This window comes from Camelus bactrianus, chromosome 7 (assembly GCF_048773025.1).
Source record: "Camelus bactrianus isolate YW-2024 breed Bactrian camel chromosome 7, ASM4877302v1, whole genome shotgun sequence".
Lineage (NCBI taxonomy): Eukaryota > Metazoa > Chordata > Mammalia > Artiodactyla > Camelidae > Camelus > Camelus bactrianus.
Window position 1 is genome coordinate 73,914,865 of NC_133545.1, and position 18,966 is coordinate 73,933,830.

General features: G+C 33.9%; 1 protein-coding gene across 15 annotated transcripts in view; it reads right to left on the reverse strand.

Annotated features, from left to right (window-relative positions):
• The window catches only part of PHTF2 (putative homeodomain transcription factor 2), a 175,812-nt gene that overhangs the window by 155,910 nt on the left and 936 nt on the right, over positions 1 to 18,966 (reverse strand). The gene's annotated exons all lie outside the window — the stretch shown is intronic.

Genomic DNA, 18,966 nt, shown 5'->3' on the forward strand with positions numbered 1-18,966 from the left:
AACCTGCCAAGTCTAGTCTCTCTATTCTTAAACGCTGAAGTTAAATATAACTTTGAAAAGGTAATAAACGCTAAGATTCAAATCAAATTTTTTCATACTGATACCGAAGTTAGGAAACAAGTGAAATTCTGGTACAGGGAGTGCGGTATTGACAGAAGGAAACCTACTAGTGTCAGAGATGCTATTCTCTAATAATATGACCTATAACTTGTTAATACAAATAGTCTGTGTATTTTGGGCTAGAGGATAACACCTACTTTAAGAAAAATTATAGGCAAGTAACTTCCCTTTAAATCTGTATTGACAGAAACATGTTGTACTGTTACATAATCTAAGAGAATCCCAAGAGTTGTAATCTTAATACCCACAAAACCCTCTGTGGAACTTCCTGATGTGTACAACAAACTCACTCAGTACGTCCTTTAAAGCAAATTTTTTAATTTTCGCACATACTTAACTAGCCCGTGTGAACAAAATCTCTACTAGTAGCTTTCATTTGGGTTTTTTTTTAATACAAAAGATCCTTTAAATACTTAATTGATAGTGTACTGGGTGAGTGCTTCTTGTTTTGACTGTTGTGCCACTTGGAAAAAATCAATAATGAAATATGACCTAAATGGTTTAAATTTCTCATTTACTCACAAGAAATTTTTACTATCAATCATTCAGACCTCACTCATATATGGATATGTTATTAGTGGCCTCAAGTAAAAACATTAACTAAATTAGTGTTTCACGTACTCTATATTAAAGTAATAATACACAAAATGATATTCAAATGGTTTAAAGATTTAATAGATCTTCAAAATGAATTTAGAGACTCAAAACTGCTAACTATACCTCAGCAAAAATACTACGAATAAAATTTGAAAAATATTTTAGAGATGGTTCAGCTAGTATCTGATCATTTAATAAAATATTTATTTACTCAGCACTTACTATTGCACTGTTGTAGGCACTAAGGATGTAACAGTGAACAAGAAACAAGGTCTCCGTCCTGATGAAACTTACAATGTCGAGAGAAGATTGAAAATGAACAACAAATAAGATAATTTTGTGTTGCTATGAAGGAATTAAACAAGGGGATATAATTGGATAGAGTGGGGTACTTTTGGAAAAGATGGCCAAAGAAGTCCTCTTTGAGTAGACATGTGAATTGAGATCTGAAGTATGAGAACAGCCAGCTAGGCTAAAAACTGAGGGAGGACATCTTGAGCAGAGGTAACAGCAAACAGAGAGTTTAAGATGGGAAATAATTTAGAATTTTTAAGTAACAGAAAGGAAGCCAGTGTGACACAAGTGTAATGGATACAGATGACAGTGGTTCAAGATGAAGTATGAAAGGGAGGTAGGAGCTACAGGGTCAGAGGCACCAGAGCAAATAATTTTATTATAAAGACAGGAAGGCAATGAAGTGATTCCATACAAGCAGTGATGATCTAATTTGCAAAGAGCACTCTGAGAGCTGCAGAGAAAGGACTGGGACTGAAGAGTTCAGAGCAGAAGCAGTTAGGCTAGTTAAGAAAGTCTTAGTCCCATATAGAAGATGACAACATATTGGGGTCAGGTGCAAGTAGCAGATACGGCAGTAAGTGGGCAGTTCTGAGTTTTATTTGTGGGTAAAATCAGCCAGATCTGGGAATGGACTAGGATGGGGCAGGCTGGGGGAGAGATTGAGAAGAGGAGTCTAGGTTTTGGATTGGAACCATTTTCTAGATGGATCTACATTTAAAAAATGGTTTATGAGAGTAAATACAAAAAATTAGTTTTAGATCTGTTAAGGAACAATACCTACTAGACATAAAGAAGGCATGTAGTTAGACATATGAGTCTGAAGCTCAAGAAAAAGATGAGGGATGGAGATATGAGTTTGGAAGCCATGAACTCATAGTAAATATTTAAAATCAGACGTGAGTTACCTAGGTATATTCATTTGTGAAAACTAAAGTATACTTAACATCTGTGCCTTTCACAGATGACTTTAATAAAATTATGTGACTGACATATCAACTAAGAAGAGCATAATTAGAAAAAAAAAATGGTTCAGCCCCAAGTCTACTACTTCTCAGGGAAATGAAATAAGGGAGGCCAAGAACAGAAAATGAATAGAAAGAAAGGAGGTGAGTTTGATGTCATAGAATCCAAGAGAGGAGAGTCTTTTTACAAAGGACTGATAGGCAGCTAAGAGATCACCGGATTCAACAAACAGGGGTTAGAAATGACGTTGAGAGGAGCAATTTAAATGGAGTAGAGGAGACAGAAATCAAGGTGAAATGAGAAGAAATGGTTGATAAAGAAGAGGACCTGTGTAAAAAAAAAAAAAAAAAAAAAAATCACCAGAGATTGCAGGGCACAATGTTGCCCAAAGTAATGCCTTTCCTAATCTATGTGTGGCTGTGGCTATGTTCTGGTCCAGATACAAACAGAAGTGTCAGCTGGAACTTCCAAATTAGGCCCCTTAAAAGAATCAGACTCAGATGGAGAAAGCCCTTTGTTCTTTCCCCTCTTCCCATTCCTGCTCCCTGGAATGCTGTTTTAATGGCCAAAGCTCCAGCATTCACTATGGACAATGACCTTAAGACCAGAAGCCAGGTGTATTCATAGACAGGAAGGAACCTGGGTTGCCTAGTGAAGCCAGTTCTGGACTGCCTACACCTCCATACTTCTTGTATCCAAGATTATAAATCCTTATAGTTTCAGCCACTGTTATTAGCAGCGAAATCAAATCTGATACTGCAGTATATAATACTTCTGGTTCACTTTTTTTGCCATCAAAAGTTTGTAAACATTGTTCCACTGGAATTTTGAAATCATATGTAACTGAGAAGTTTGCAGTCAGCTAGATTTCCACCCTTATATCGGTCAGGTTTTCTTTTTGGCCAAGATGCCAAAATAATTCTCTCCTTATTTCCGAAGTTAGTAACGAATCAGGGTATAGTCAATTTTAATAATTTCACAAATTTTTTCTTGGTGTTTAGTGCCTTTCAACCTTCAAATGTACTTATTACATAAATTTTAGTATTATATTTCTGAAATCTTTTTCTATTTCACTTGTTGGAGTCTATTCCAGGGATACAAGTTATTCTCAGGTAGGATAGTCTTACAGTCTTTTCATTCATTTCTTTCCTGTAGCATATTTGTAGAGTTGCCATGTCATTTTTTCAAAAATCTTGATCATGTTTAACATGGGGAGTGCTATCCTGATTTCCTACTTATTCTGATAACCAGTAGGTTCTCCTCAACAACCTCAACACCCTTCTTACCCAAGCTGGGACCATTATTTCTGTGCACACATATGCAAGCATACACACAAACACAAACTTCAGTTTGACAACTGGATACTGCTTTTAATCTATTTTTCTACAACCTAAAGATGCAGGAACTGGAGCAAGAGCTAAATTCGAACTTAGTACAGCCACTGCTGAAATGTCATTAAGTGTCCTGCACCAGGATCCATTCCCCAAGTCAAAGGGCTATCCTACCTTCATGGGCTTTGGCTCTTGCCCCTAATCAGACTACATTTCAAAATTGCAATGCTCCCCGACTGTGTGGGGCACAGTATTAGTATGTAGGGTCTTCTCAAGGATTTTTTCCTTCACTTTTTGTTCCCTACTCATCTCTTAGATCTGCTTCCATGAAGAGCATTAGTGAGAATACTTCATGTACTACAGGCCTCATCTTTCCTTAGTCTGGCTTCTGAGATATGGGGCTGGAATTATAAGCCTTGACATACACACCCAGTATCTTCCATTCTTTCCTTGGCTTCAGTTTTTTAAAGTAGTTGGCATTAGGTAGCACATACTTCTTTTTTGTCCACTTCTATTCCATTTTTTGCCCTCTCCTCCCCCATACCCACTTTTTCTTTCTTTCATTGGGTTTCAGTGAAGGAAAATTCTGTGATTCTACTTCATTTTCACTTGTAAATCCCTAAAGTTACTTTTTTAACATTTATTTTTTAAGTTCTAATGATAATCTTTTAAATTACTGACTCAACTGAAAAGCAAAATTTAAATATTCTAAGATAGGATTCTAAACTAACAACAGCTGCACTTTTACTTCTGTTATTTCTAACAAAAGGAAGTAAAGAGAAGACACTGAGTTTCAATTCCTTTTATAAATGCAGGATACTAAATTGAAAATACAGGACCAAGTTTAAGATCTTCTGTGAACCTGTTACAACTACCTCCAAGGAAAATAAAACTAAAATTCATCTGTCCTCCTCAAATCTACTCTTCTAAGACTACTCAATTTGCTACTCAAGCAAGGAAAACTAGAATCTTTCTTGCATCCTTCTCTTTCCCATCACCATCAATTCTATACCTGGTACATAGGAACCACTCAATAAATATGAAGGAATTAATTAATATAGTCTATTTGTCACACTGCCAAAACAACTCTCATATAACCCCTACCTGGCCCCATTACCACAGATCTGGTGCAAGCCCGTATCATCTATTCCCAGGGCTACTCTAACAGTCTCTCATTATTTCTTCACTTTCACCATTTATCTTTCTAAAATACTGACCTCATCATGTTTCTCTCCTTTTTAAAAATCTCTAATGATTTCCTATTGCCTAAGAAAAGGGTTTAATCAGATAATACAAAAGGCCCTTCTTTTACAACCTGATCACAGATTTATTGCTTTTATAATCAGTAGCATTCATCATCTCTACCTTCTTCCACACATGACCTCTTACCTGCCCTCTGCAATCTGCCATCCATATACACATCCCACAACCTTGCCATGTAGGTTACCAAGGATACTTTCATGCTTGCCTCCTAGTCCTGGTGATACATCCACTATTTAAAATAACCTTCTCCTTGCTCTGACCTATTTGACAAGTTACTTTGGATTCTTCTAGGCCCAGATGGTCACAGGAAATTAAACTGCAAGAACATATAAGTCATGGTGTTCAAGTGACTTAAATTCTTAAAGAGTAATTTAAGATTTAAATATTTCAAACTACCAGGAAAATAAATGGTAGACTAAACACAGGCATCTAACAACTTTACTCTCTTCCAATACATAACTGAAACTACAGCAAAAGCATATACATATAAGGAATGGGATTAGAATTAGTTCTAAGTTGGTAGATAGAGGGTTAATGCTGAATTAGAAATAAGAACCAAATTGTGTTCCTGGGTTTTCTTCTCCCACAGTTATAGTGGCTAATTTAAAATTAGGATGTATGGCTTTAAATATACCAGGTAACTTCTTAGTGAACTATTCTTGAAAATTGAGTCATTTTTAAAATGATAAACATACGATTGGTCAACAAATATATTTCATGTAATATCATTATTAATACATCCAGGTCATCAATTCAGAGTTAATAAAAACAAAGTTTGGGGACCTTGCTTCATATTACTACTAACTACCAAGCCAACTGGCCTAAACTGCCAGGAAATTCAGTAATGCAGCACAATTTAACAGCCCCTATACTTAAACATTCTTCTAATTTAAGGGAATTTTCTATAAGTCAGGAAACCAATATTTCAATTTCTAGCCCATTCAAATCTGTATCACAGAGGAAAGTACTTTCTAAACATAGTATAACTATTATTTAACCAGGATTATCAGCTCAACTATGTACAGTTCATTCTTTTCATTATTGCCTAATCTCTTCAACTACACAGTACTATGTATGCCATTTTATATCAGAGACTTTATCTACAGATTTTGGTACCCACAGTGGGGGGTCCTGGAACCAATCCCTGTGGGTACCAAGGAATGACTCTGTAATACACACAATATGTGCTTAAGAAATGCAACTATTCCATTTCTCTTCTCCCCTTCACAGCAAAATTTTCCTATCTCCTCCAATTTCTCGACTTCTTCCCTTCAATCCAATCATGCCTTTATTCCACACACTCCACTGAAAGCTGTCTTTAAGGACACCAATGACTTCAGGTTGCTAAATCCAATGATCAGGTCTCAATTGCTCATCTTATCAGCAGTTGATTATGCTCCCTCCTCTTAGAACACTATTCACTTAGCTTCTAGGAAACCACTCTCTTGGGTTTGCTCCTAACTTTGTGGCTACTCCTGTTTCCTTGCTGGCTCTCCTCTTCTCCCTGAGCTTGGTCCTGGGACAGCTTCTCTGCCTTCACTCAGTCCCTTGGTAATCATGTCAAAATATCTTGTTTTAAATACCATCTGTCTACAATGACTACTATATACGTAGATTACATCTGTAGTCTAACCTGTCCCCTAAATCCACTAGATTAGAAAAAGTCAAACAAGTCTTCTTACTTGAGGACTTATCAGAGCTTGTACTATGTTGCTGTGCATTATAAATATCCAAGAGGAGACTATGTACACACTATTTCTTACACTTATTTAGAACAGAATCCTTTCCTCATGATGCATCTCATGAGACATACAATTAACTAAGCCACTAAATACAGCATACTTAAGACATATTTCAAGTAATTCTAACTTCTCACGGCGCAAATTACATAAAAATGGGCAAATTTCTCCTCTGACTAAAGAGAGGTAATAACTGAGTTTGAGGTTTTCAAGGCAACTTACTCCATTAGAAGAAAGCTTGCCTCAAAATTTTCCTTATGTAGAGATAAATTTATGTCTCTCTTAAATTCCAATCACCTGTAATAATTATATACTCAAAATCTGCACAGAATAAATTTACCACACCTTCTGCCTTCAAATAAAATAAGTATATGCTATTGTTAATCTTTTCTTTTGCCAAATTAAATATTCCTAGCTCCTTCAAATTGTTCTTCATATAATTTGCCTTCAGACTCCTCACTATCCAGATCATCTTCCCCACCAGGTAATATCTACATAATTCCATGGAATCTACTTGGTCAACAAATAATCTGTCTGAAGAATGCAAAACACAGTGGACTCATAAATTCTATTAATAGGGACATAATCACTTGGTCACGCAGCCTAAGAATATATTCACCTTTTTTTATTTTTAGCAGCCATGACAATGGTTAACTCAATAATCCTTTCTAAAAATAAAGCTATTTACACACATCCACACTCATATATATACAATGCACTCAGCTATGTCCAATGAGATGGCCTAGTAGCAATGATTCCTCAGCAGCAGTAGGCACACCTAGCAACCAAATGTCTAAATAGCCCTCTACAGTAAAAGAAAGCAAGGTTCCTTAGAGAAATGTCCGATTCCAGGGCTGGCACAGAATAAGTACAAGGTGATCCTGGAACATCTTGTTGGGTCGGAAATTAAGAAAGTGCTCAAAGAGTTATAGGGACATTACCAAAAGAATAAAATAAGAATCAAACAAACCTCCAGAACTGTGAGAAATGTTTGTTGTTTATGAAAAAAAATCAGTCTATACTGATATGGATAAATAAATGAGAGGGGCGCCTTCTTTATAGTAGGAAGCCAGCTAATAAACAGAAGAAATTAGTGAAAAGTAAAAAAAAAAATCACTACTTGGCAACTCTTTTTTCCCTCAATTTTATTAAGATATAATTGACAAATAACACTGCATAAGTTTAAGCAGTATAACATAATGATTTGATCTACATATATATAACAAAAATTTTGCTAATATCCATCACTTCACAAAATTAAGAGTTTTTTCCCTTGTGATGAGAACTTTAAGCAACTATCTCGATAATTGATTTCTGCAAGAATCATCAATAGATATTAAAGCTAATGTGTAAGTCTGAGAGTAACAGGATATTCATATAATTAAAGTATCACTCCACAAGGTACTTATTAGTTACAAAGGGTAAAATAATGGCTTAACTGTGGATAAAATTGGAAAAACCACTTTAACTAAATGATCAAAGTTATCATTATTAATAGGAAAAATTGCAGCATTTACTTCTTGATATAATGTGCTAGAAAGAATGCAAAATTATGTCTGTGGTATTCCTAACAGTAACCTGAGAAAAAACCAACCAAACTAAAATTGAAGGACGTTCAACAACATAACTGGCCTCAACACTTAAAAGTTAATCATCATAAAATATAAATGTAGGCTATAGAACTGTTTCAGGTTAAAGGAAATTAAAGAGACATGACAACTAAATGGAGCATGTGATCCTAGATTTTCTTGCACTATAATGGACAGTTTTGCAACATTTGGTGAAATGTGAATAATATCTGTAGATAAGATAATAGTATTGCATCAATGTTAATTTCCTGATTTTTGATCATTGTACTGTGTTTATGTAGGAGAATGACCTTGTTTTTAGGAAATAAAACACAGGTACATAAAAGTGAAGGAGTATAAAGACTCAAATGAGTCAGGGAAAAGTATTATATATGTATCTGTATATAAAGATAAAAATAAAGATAAAGCAAATGTAGAAAAATGTTAATATCTGATTAATCTCAGTGAACAGTACACAGGAATTCTTCATACTATTCCTGCAATTTTTCTTTAAAGTGTGAAATTATGTCAATAAAAAAAAGAAAATAACGATAATAAGCTTTAACTCAGTTTTAAAACACCTCCTTTCTCATATTAATTTTCTATACATACACTATCAACTTAATTATAAAAGGCAGGCTTTATGTGTATTAAGTTTATCTTCTCATTAGTGTGGTTGCAGTGGAAGAGAAGTACCAGATAGACACAAGGAAACTGACCTGTGTTTTAATTTTACCAATTTACGTAATTCACCTCCATCAAAAGACAAAGGCCATTTCAATTGCCTATGATCAATGAGGAGACAGATTTTTTAGACATACTTTTCTAACATCTTAAACCCATTTCCTGTACAGAGATTTTTTTTTAACACTCCTTAACACATATTATTTCTAAGTTACACTGACTGCTCAAAATATAAAAGATCTTTGGATCACAGCAGTATTTTTAGTCTTTGTTGCAAATACTTTCCAATGATGATAAAATCTGAATTATTACATTGTTAGAAAAATGAACACTTCTCATTAATTTACCCTAGTATTAATCTAATCATGTTTTCCACACTCATTTTTTGACAATGAGAACTGGGTTTATAAAAGAAGAAAATGTTTGACACAACATTGTAGAATGACTATAACTCAATAAAAAAAAAATGTTAAAAAAAAGAAGAAGAAAATGCAATTAGTTGCTCACTTTTTAATTCATCAACATTCCTACATTTGTTTCAAGTGAAACAGGAATGCTGAGAAAGCTGAATATAAACACATTTATCCAGTCAAAACATATGGTATACTTTTGTTCTTGCCATGCAAAGATAGTACATTCTAAAATTGTGGAACTTAAAACAATACTAAAAATGGTACTTTATGTATTTTACATTTAAAGTATTATTTTAAAGCTTAATATACAGAGGTTTCTACTTCCAGCCATGAGGAATGTCAGGGACTAGATTGATCCTCCCACCTTTAAAACCGAAAAAATGGACAAAATGTGTGAAATACTTTTAGACACTAGACAACAGACAGTGCAAGACAGTAATCTCTGAAAGAGGAAACAAAAAAGTGAGCCCTGTGATTTCCCAAGTGTACTGCCTGTAGAGTTTCCAGGACACAGTCCTAGGAGGAGAAAACCTGAGCCTGACTGACAGACTTCCCAAGCTGACAAGACAGATTTGAGTGTTCAAGGACACGAAGGCAACTGGAGTTCACAGGACAAAATACTAGAGAAGAGAAAGCAGTACAAAGAGTGCTCTGGAGCTTTGCAGAGGACTCCCCTAGGCCTTCAGTTGAGTACTGATCAACACGTGTATGTAGAGAAACTACCTGAAGCCAGGGATACAACCACCAGAAAAGAGCCAGACATAACAATTACCAAAGTTCACACAGGGACGTTAAGAGTTCATAGCCAGAGTAGAGAAATTCTGCAGTAATGGGTAACAGATAGAATATTCAGAAGGATAGCCCCAGGATGAAGGTTAAATTAGCCTTGTACTAAAGGATGCTGAGATCTCACCTAACAAAGCTTAAAAAGCATGACTTGGAAGACTGTTTCTAACTTACCTGTGTTCCAAACAGTGTCCCAAAACAAAGCCCCAAATATTCAGAAGAATGTAAAGAAAAGTGAGCTCCAAACAATAAAGTTCACAGTGTCTGGCATCCAAACAAAAATTAGCAGGCCTCCAAAAGAGAAAGGAAAATGTGATCCATAATGAGGAGAAAAATCAGTTACAAGAAATGGGCCCAGAAATGACAAAAGTGATAGGATTAAAACAGCTAGTATATACAAAACATTATACATACATACACAAATGGAAATAAATCCATTTCATACATTGGAAAATGTAATATTATTAAGATGTCCATACTCAAACCAATCTACAGATCCAATGCACTCTTTATCAAAATTCCAATGGCATTTTTTGCAGAAAAAGAAACATCCATCCTGAAATTCACATGGGATCCTGAGGGGCCTGAAATAGCCAAAATAATTTTTAAAAAGAAAAACAGATTAGAGGAGTTACACTTTCTGATTTCAAAATATATTATAAAGCTATGGTAATCAAAACAGTGTAGTACTGGCATAAAGAGAGACAAACAGACCAATGGAACAAGAGTCCAGAAATAAACCCCTGCATATACAGTCAAATGATCTTTGACAAGAATGCTAAGACCACTCAACGGGGCAAAGGACAGACTCTTCAAGAACTTGTGCTGGGAAAACTAGATATTGCATGCAAAAAAATGAAGGTGAACCCTTATCTTACACCACATACAAGAATTAACTCAAAGTTGATTAAAGACCTAAAAAGTAAGATCTAAAACTATAAAACTACTAGGAGAAAATTTAGGAGGAAAATTTCATGACATTGAACTTCATAGCAATGATTTCTTTGGCAATGATACCTACCACACACGCAACAAAAGCAAAAATACACAAATGAGACTATATCAAACTTAAAAACTTTTATGCATCAGTGGATACAATCAATAAAGTGAAAAGGCAACCTATGGAATGGGAGAAAATATGTGCAAACTATGTATCTGTTATGAGGTTAATATTCAGAATATATAAGGAACTCTTACAATTTAACAATAGAATTTAACAATGCAACATTAAGTACCTCAATTAAAATATGGACAAAAGACATGAAAAAACATTTCTCCAAAGATCATATACAAATAATCAGCAAGCATATGAAAAGATGCTCAACATGACTAATCACCAGGGAAATGCAAATTAAAGCCATAATGATATATCACTTTATACCCATTAGGATGGCTACTATCAACAAAATAGACAATTACAAGTGTTGACAATGATGTGGAAAAATTGGAACCTTTGTGCACTGCTGGTGCAATGGTGAAATGGCACAATCACTATGGAAAAGAATATGGAGATTCCTCAAAAAATTAAAAATAGAAATACCATATGATCCATCAATCTCATTTCTGGGTGTATATCCAAAAGAAGTGAAAGCACAGACTTGAAGAGATATTTGCATACCCATGTTCACAGAAGCACTACTCACAATAGCCAAGAGATGAACGCAACCCAAATATCCTCCAATGGATGAATGATTAAGAATACATAATAGAGTATTATTCAGCCTTGAAGAAAATCCTGTCACACACTACAACATGGATGAATCTTGAGGACATTACACTAAGTGAAATAAGCCAGTCACAAAAAGACCAATGCTTTACTATTCCATTTATATGAGGTACCTAGCATAGCCAAATTCATAGAGACAGAAAGCGGAAGAATGACTGCCTGGGTATGGAAGGAGTAAAGAGCAGTTGTTGTTTAATAGGTACAGAATTTCAGATTTGCAAGATGAAAAAGTTCTGGAGAGCTGTTTCACAACAATGTTAATGTACTTAATACTACTGAACTGAATACTTTGAAATGATTAAGATGGTAAATTTTATGTTATGTATTTTTTTTACCACAATTTTAAAAAACTCAGTAAGTAGAAGCTCCATATATACAGTTGACCCTTGAACGATACAAGTTTGAACTGCGCAGTACCACTTACACAGTTTTTTTCTCAATAAAAATATACTACAGTATTACATGATCTGTGATTGGTTGAATTCGCAGGTGCAGAACTGTGGATACAGAGGGTTGATTATAAAGTTATACACAGATTTTTGATTATGTTGATGGTCAGTGCCTCTAAACCCCACACTATTCAAGAGTCAACTGTACTCAAGAAAGTAGAAGAAAGCATGAGTATGTAAAAGAGAGACATGTAAGATATAGATAAGACTCAAATCAAACTTCTAGAGATGAAAAATAAAATGTCTAACAAGAAAAATATACTGGATGAATTAACAGCAGATCAGAAACTAAAAAGAAGAAAAGGTTAGTAATCTTGAGGACAGAGAAAGAGACATTATTCATATTAAAACAAGAAGTGGAAAAAAAGATTTAAAAAAGTAAACAGAATCGGATAGCTGTAGGACAATATCAAGTGGCCAAATTTAAGTGTAACTGGAGTACCAGAATGAGAAGGGTGAAGAAACAGAAAAACTATCTGAAGAAACAATGAACAAATTTTTTTTTAAATTTGATGAAAATGATAAATCTATAAACCAAGAAACTCAATGAATTCCACATAAAAGTAACAGAAAATTACACCAAAGTACATCATAATTAAAATGCTTAAAACTGATGGTAAAGAAATCATCTTAAAAGCACCCAGAGGAAATAAAGACTTTCAGTATAAAGAAATAAGGATAACAGTAGATTTCATGTTGAAAAAATGCACAAGAAGACAGTTGAACAGTATCATAAAAGTTCTGAAAGAAAAAAAGAACTGTCAATTTAGAATTCTATACCCAACAAAAATATATTTCAAAACTAAAGTCAAAAACAGATTTTTTCCAAACATACAAAAGCAGAAAAAATTCATCAGCAGTAGTTCAGCATTACAATAAATACCAGAAGTCGTCCTTCAGGAAGAAGGAAAATGATACTAGATGGAAAAATAACTCCAAAGGAATAAAAAGCCTTGATAATGGTAAACATGTGAGTAAATTTAAGAGCCCTTTCACTAAAACTTATTTTTAAATTCCTTTAAAAGATAACTGACTATTTAAAGCTAAAAAAACTAAATATACATTGTGGGATTTTTAACATATGTAGAACTAAAATGTACGACAATAGCACAAAGGATGAGAAGGGAAAATGGAAATATACTGTTATAAGGTTCTTATATGATAGGAGAAGTGATGTTTTACTCAAAAGTAGATGTGATAAGCTAAAGATGTTTATAACCACGACAAACAAGGAAATTTTAAAAAGAGCTATAGATAATAAATAAGCCAATAAAGGAGACAGAGTCACAAAAAAACAGTCAAATAATACAAAAAAACAAAAACGAACAAAGAACAGATGGGACAAAAAAAGAAATTGCAAGATGGAAGATTTAAACACAACAAAATCAATCATCACATTAAGTGCAAATGGTCTAAATTAAAAGGCAGAGATTAAGAGACTGGATTTTAAAAAGGCAAGACCCAACTATATGCTATCTACTGAAATCCAATTCAAACAAACAAATAGGTAAAAAGTTTAAAAATGGAAAAAGATATACCATGCTAACACTAATGAAAAGAAAGCTGGAGTGGCAATACCGACAAAGTAGATTTCATAGCAAAGTGTATTACCAGAAGGCCATTTCACAAAGACAAAGAGATCCAACCATCGAGAGATCATAACAAACCTAAATATGCATGTATCTAGTAACAGAACTTTAAAATATATGAAGCCATACTGATAGACTGTAAGGAGAAATTGGCAGGTCCAAAACTATAGTCAGAGATTTCAACACACTTCTCTCAAAAATTGGTAGTACACATAGACATAAAATCTGTAAGGATAGAAAAGACTTGAACAATTCTATCAATCAACTTTATCTCACTGACATTTAAAGAACACTCCACACAACATTCTTTTCAGGTGCATATAAATCATTTACAAAACAGATACATATTATGGGCCATAAAACAAGTCTCAATAAATTTAAAATGACTCTATTCACGCAATGTATGTTCTTTGACCACAGTGAAAGTAAATCAGAAAACAGTATCTGAAAAATCCCCAAGCATTGGAAAACTTGCGTACATACCTTTAAATAACGAGTAAGTTCAAAGAAGAAATCACAAAGTAAAACTCAGCAGGGAATTCTGAACTGAGTACAAATGAAAATATGACACATCAACATTTGTGAGATGCAGCCAAAACATTATTTAGAGAGGAATTTTACAGTATTAAACATTTATATCAGAAGATAATAAATTAATGAATGAAATTTCCATTTTTAGATTGTAACTAATCAAGAGCAAATAAAACACAAAGTAAACAGCAGAATGGAATTAAAAAACAGAAATCACTGAAATTGGGAACAGAAAATCAAAGAAAACCAAAAGCTGCTTCTTTAAGAATACCAATGAAACAGACAAACATCTTAGTCAGACTGAACAGGAAAAAAATGAGAAAATACACAAATTAACAGGAATGAGAGAAGGGACATTGATTTTACAGATAGTAAAAAGACAGTAAAGGAATATTCTCAACAATTTTATGGCAATGAATTTAACAAGTTAGATTAAACTCACAAATTCCTTGAAAGATAGAAACGATCATGCTCACTCAAAAATAAATAAATAAACTTTTGTCTATTAAAGAAATTGAATTTATTATTAAAATCTTTCCCACAAAGAAAATTCCAGGCATAAATAACCTAGTCACTTAATATTGTCTTAAGTTTAACATACATGGAGAGATCATTTATTAACTGTCATGTGCAGGCACAAAGGAAATAAGTTTGATATGGTTATGTTAGTATTTCAGCAAAATCATTTTAGGAAGAAGCTATGTGAAGAATTGGTTAGTATGAGGATAAATTAAAAGTAAAGAGACTAATGACAAAAATCTCAGGAAGAAATGATGAGGAGATGAAATAAGTCAGTAGCAAAAAGCATTTTTTTTTTAATTGAGGGTGGGTGTTGAGATAGGACATGATTGAAAGAAAGATAACTATTAGAATGACCATATACTGCTTGACCAAACATGAAAGGTATGGAGAGTAAAAGAGTAAGGATGCTCCACGATTCTTGGCTTGAACACCAGAAGAGCCATTCATTAGAATAGGGGACACAAGAGAAGTAACAGATTTTGGAAGAAGGTATGTTTATTTTTCACCCTATGGTACATTTAGACATTCAGTGCCCAAAAGGTAGATAGGTAGATAGGAAATGTGATGATTTATCAAATCACTACTTAGGAAATCTGTATAGTTAAATTAACCTGCTCTATCTCTCAGGATTACTTGCAATTAAAGCTTTCTCTATAATTGTACAATTAACTGTACAATGGCTTTTCTCTGTTAAAAGAAATTTAGGGATAAGTAAAGTCGTTAAAAGATCTCACAGAACAAGTCCCTTTCCCTATACACTTAATTCACAGTACAGAATACCCACTTTCAGTGATCGTTTTTGTCATTTAAAATAGTAAAATCCTATTTATTTGCCTATCTAGTTTAATGAGTCTGACCTACTTTTTTCAGGAAAAAAATTAAGAATGTGAAGCTCTCTCCTCATCTTTTCCCTTCTTTTTTGTATGTGGTTGCAATGATTCGATTCTTTATTCAACTCTGCCTGTTACCTACACATCCTATTGCTTCCTTTTAAGGTTTTGTTTGTTTGCCATTTTCTGGCTTTCCTTACTCTATTTGAGAATTCTATTTCTTAAAAAGTATACCTGTTTAGGGAGGGAAGGGTACATATAGCTCAGTGGTAGAGCATGTGCTTACCATTCATGAGGTCCTGGGTTCAATCCCCAGTACCTCTATTAAAATTAATAAAAACCTAAATACCCCCCTTAAAAAAACAAACAAAAATACAAAAAAAAAAAAAAAAAAAGGAAAATTGAAAAAAGTCACCTGTTTAACTTAGTTGAACAATTGCAGCAACCTTTCTTGTGGGGGCAAGTCTCAAAAGCCAGGCAATGTATCAAGTGTTTCACATATATTAGCTCATTTAATTTTCAAAATCTTGCAAAATAGGTATCTCCATTTTATGATTAAATAAAAGTAAACCTCGAAAGATTATATAATGAGCCCAAAATTAGACAACTGGTGGACTACAGAATTGAGACTTGAACGTAGGTGTGCAGAGCACCAAAACTTATGCCATATAATGTCCATAAGCTTTTTGCCATCTGTAAGAGACCTTTTACTGAATGTTTGACTAAGGTGCTTTCATTCATCAACAAGTATGAGTGCCTATTACATGACTTCAGAATTTCTGTAGATACTTTTAATGGGCCCTTCTCCTACTGTTTCTGAAACTGGAAAGCTGCAGACAGTGCACTTTTTTCCCTTTACTTCCTCTCATTAAATGTCAAATTTAATCATGCTATGATTATTATCAGGTAGTGGTTCAGCCACAGCCATTTCCTGCCCCAGTTCCTGTTCAAAATGAAGTCCAACATATTCTCTTTCCTAGACTTCTAAAATTACCTGTTCTAGGAAGCAGTTTTTACTTATTTGAAAACCCACCTTGATTATTTTGTGTCATTTTGGCAATTTATATGAAGCTAACAAGTTGAACTAAAAATGCAGTTTTCCTAAATGTCATTTAATATTTTCAACTTAGTCATATGATTCTGGTTATCAAGTGATCCATATTTATACATCCAATTTTATGGTTTTGTGCTAACCTGAGGGGAAGATATAAACATGGGACTTTTTCCACAGATTTTCAAAGAACAGTCCCAATTTAAAACATTCTGTCCGACTGTCAGGTCTCAAGTTTCAGTTCATAAAAGACAGTCAACATATATGCAAAGGATAGTTTTGACTCTACACAGCTATAGAGTAGGTAAGGGGATTGAGGGAAGGCAATCAGTCATTTTAGGATTCTTCTTTTTTAAATAATCCCAAAATACATTCTACAAATTAAGTGCAAATAAATGCATCTGGTTGTAGTAGTCGTCTTTTACAGCTCCAAATGAAATATCACAATGAAATAATGAAATAGTTGCTTATCTGAACTTCATTTGGAAATGAAGTTTTAAGTGACACCACGGAAAATAAGTATTAACAGGTAAATATTAAATAAAACCTTAACAATGCACAAACTAATGAAATATTCCTATAATTTCAGTATCTAAGCATGCAATTTCTAAATTCGACCAAAATCACCCAGTCATATTTATATACAATTACCATTTAAATTTGACCTTCACAAATACTTTCTATACAAAGCCACAATTATTTGCTATTCCCTCAACAATCCATATTCCTATTCTGAGATTCTGCCTCCAGTTCTGTGTTGTTTGATGGCTTCCTCATCAATGAAAATTATCACTCACCCATTAAGGCTCTAGAGATAGCTCCTACTGAACCTGCAACCCCTTCTCTACTCTACTAAAATTCTTTGTTCTTTCTTCTTTATTCACGGTTTACCAATGTGCCAGTACTTTACATATTTAGTTTAATACTAATACTCCCCTTTGAAGTATTATTGTGTCCACTTAACAGATAAGGAAACTAAAGATGAAAAAGGTTTGGTAACATGTTTAAGGTCACAAAGCCAAATAGGAATTCATTTGAATTTCAAATGAATTCTCTTTCCATCAAATAGCTGTCTCTCCAACTAAAGGGATGTTCCTCAAAGACAGCAAAGATGACTCCATCCTCATATCCCCACCAATACTCAACAGTGCCTATTAAACAATGAACTCAAAGTGTTACTGAATATTCAGTTTATGATTTTGCAGTGTTATTTTCCACTGATGAGTCTCCTTCAACCAAATCTAAGAAGCCATTTTTCCTGTGGTAGTAAAGCACACCATGGTATACAGGCTTTGCAATCATATTGCTTAGATGTAAATTCCACCTCCACCAACTTATTAGCTGAGTAATCTGCAACAAATGAGTTAACCTCAGTTTTGGTTAACTAGTCTATAAAATAGGGAGGGCAGTAATCACAGTACCTATCTTTTGGGATTATAAGGGTTAAATGAGGTACTATAGAAGCAATCCAAATAATTTTACACCCTCTTTTTTTTTTTTATTACATGCTACCCCAGATTTTTCTTTGGCTCAGTCTAGTGGCTTTTTCACTACAAATTCTATGCAATTTTGTATTAAATGGACTAGCTAAAAAGATTCATGATTTAAAAATGCTCAGGCCGCCTACTTGACTTTTAGGGCCAACTGTCTAGTGCCAGTTTGGATTCAAAAAAAAGTTTACTCTTGGAGGTTTGACTATGCAAGAGTTCTCCCACTGTGTATTAGATTTGCTATCACATTTCCCCACCAGAAAGTTTGAAAATTAGAACACAGACATTTCTTACTTCACTACCACCTAACTTAATACCACCTGATGCATGCGGACAACTAACCTGTGGGGGAGGCAGGCTATTTCCCCAGCAAGTAAATTTAGGTGGAAACACCTGTGTCTGGTCTCAGGCACAGCTCATTCTCCAGATTCCTCTAGAATCTAGAGGCTGAGCCACTACAACAGGGGATACTCGTTTTCTTCTCTTAAACTTAGCAACCTTATTCCAAAAAGTTACAATTTCAAAGTGTTATGCTATTTTACAGCTCTTTAGGCTAAAGTGCAATAGTCTCCAAATTCTCAGAACTCCACCTTAAAACTTTAAAAAATGTATGAAGTCCAGTTGGTGAGGAAAAAAAAGTTTTCAAAAATACATCATCCCTAGAAACAAGAGCAAATACTAAGTCTATAGCCAGTCTCAAAGGGGAAAAAAGAAAAACCTTAAAATGCCTAGTTGGCTAAAGCTAACCAAAAACTGTAAAATCAGAATAATGCAAATAACAAACTAATCTCAAAGTAAGCATGATATATCATCAAGGAAGAGAGCAAGAGTATATTAAAAAATACTTAATATATTCCCCACGAATTTTAAAATTACTTGGTATGTAGATACTGAGATTAACAAATTGTTCCAGATTCAGTACTTCCCTAGTCAGTGTATGCTGATATAAAGCAATTCCTTTTTTTTTTTTTTCTTTTTAAAGCCAGGCTAAAAATTAAAAGGATGATAGATTAATGA